This window comes from Anomaloglossus baeobatrachus, chromosome 1 (assembly GCF_048569485.1).
Source record: "Anomaloglossus baeobatrachus isolate aAnoBae1 chromosome 1, aAnoBae1.hap1, whole genome shotgun sequence".
In the NCBI taxonomy this organism is placed as follows: domain Eukaryota; kingdom Metazoa; phylum Chordata; class Amphibia; order Anura; family Aromobatidae; genus Anomaloglossus; species Anomaloglossus baeobatrachus.
The window spans coordinates 39,486,592-39,488,818 of NC_134353.1; positions in this window are offsets into that span (position 1 = coordinate 39,486,592).

Genomic DNA, 2,227 nt, shown 5'->3' on the forward strand with positions numbered 1-2,227 from the left:
GAAGAGCTCTAGTCAGGCAGGAGCTAAAGAAAGAAGAAAGTGATGTTTCCTGGTGAAGACCCTGGGACTCGGAGGGTCCAGGTGACACCAAGCAGGGAACGAAGGGATTCCAGGGCCACAGATAGCTTCAGAGCTGGTGGCCAGTGAAGTCAGCAGAGAAAGGACACAATTAGAGGGGTGCACTGGCATTTACCCCCAGATCTACCCGGAATCGGCAGAGGTCCCTGACGGTGGTCCCAGCAGTCCAAAGGCTCCTGCAGGCCTTGACAAGAACTGTGAGTAAAGACCTTGAAACTGCACCCCTGGTGTTGCCTCAGTTATTTCTCTGCATAGACACTAATAAGCACCAACTGTGCCCCGGGGTATTGCTCCACCTGTGGGGAGCAGTACCATCATTGCTGCCATTCCATCACCCCGGAGGCCTCATACAGCAGCGGCGGCTTAATAGCTGCATACCACAGGTGGCGTCACGAACACAAACTTTATTCACCCCCAACACTGCAGCCATATTTTATTGACACCCACCAGGGCCACGGAGTCGGGCCCCACCACCACTGACGACCCCCGGACTAGTCCAGCCCGGCACCAGGTGTCCCATAGCCCTGGGGAGGGCGAGTCAACTTTGGCGTCACGAACAGGATTTCGTGCCCGGACCCACCGGGTACTGTGCGCCTGAAAAGACTGTGAAAGAACTGTGTTTTACTGGAAAAAAAAAAAAAACTGCCGCCATTAGCCTGGCTGAGCGCGGGAAGAAGAGGGGCGTGCCTGCAGAAAGAGCGCGAAAGTAAGCCCCGCCCCCTTTGATCTTGCAAGAAAGAGCGCGAAGCGGTGCCCGCTATGGAGAGCGGACGGAAGATGTCTGCGTTCAGCCCTGTCGGCGGCATGGCGGGACTCCGAAGTGGAGGAGGCGGAGTGGCTTTTGATGTGGAGGATCGCGGCCTGAGTGAGCTCCCCGTGGGAACCGCTGCCTGGTTGGAGCGGGAGCTGGGTCGATTCTGTGTCCGGGTGAGAGCACAGACGCTGCAACAGGTGCTCGACTGGAAGGCGGAAGTCCGGAGGATGGTCGCCGTGGTGTGGGCCCAGGAACAGAGGGCCGCCGCAGCAGCCATGTCGCGTGAAGATAAAGCCACGCAGACCCCCACGGCATCCCTCCTCAGCTGGGAGCCAGGACCCGACAGCACCGTGACGAGTGAGCCCTGTGAAGCACCACTCCGGGATCAAGAGGTACCGTGTACGCTGCCCCCGCCACCGTTCCCGCTGGAGGTTCAGAGCCCGGGGATGTATTGTGCCTGGAGAAGAAGTCCGGTGTCCCGTACGACATTGGCACAGTACGGTCCCCTGCAATGGTAACCGCATCCGTGAGTTAACCCTTGAAGTTAAAAGTGCCAGTTGAAAGTTTTAAAGTGCCCGCTCCAGAAACTATGCCTCCTGCCTTTGTTGAACGTCCCTAAGTTCTCCAGGAGACGCCACCCAGCACGAGAGGTGGTCAAAGAGGTGCACAAACTTTATTCACCCCCAACACTGCAGCCATATTTTATTGACACCCACCAGGGCCACGGAGTCGGGCCCCGCCACCACTGACGATCCCCGGACTAGTCCGGCCCGGCACCGGGTGTCCCATAGCCCTGGGGTGGGTGAGTCATATCATCTAGGCTTTACACACTGCGATATCGCATGCGATGCCGGAAGTACGTCATTTTCAATTTGACCCCACCGACATCGCACCTGCGATGTCGTAGTGTGCAAAGCACACCTTACTTAGTGTCTGACCAATTCTCTTCTCTCCTCATAATAGGGGACCTCTGCCTCCTGTGTGACTTCAGCCACACTCGGACTCACTTCCTGGTAGCAGCCCCTTACATCACCTCCACCAGATCTCTACTAAACAATCTAATGTTAATAGCATATATTACATTTAAGCTGTTATAAAATGCGCTACATACAATTAATACCAGAAGAGAAAACATTGTGAACATATTCTTTTAGGAAAGCAGTCACGAGTAAAATGCTGAACAGATTACCCCCTTGCATGTGCTTCATTTTTGGCACATTGTGCAACAGGTGTGGCTGACACACTGAAACTCAATCATTTAGAGGGGTGTCCACTAGTGAAGAGCAATCAATACTATGCTCGGGTGCTCAATACTTGGAAGATTTCGCAGAAAAATGCTCGACTCACCCATTATTTTCCATAGTACTTGGTACAAAAGTCACATCCATCTGAGCA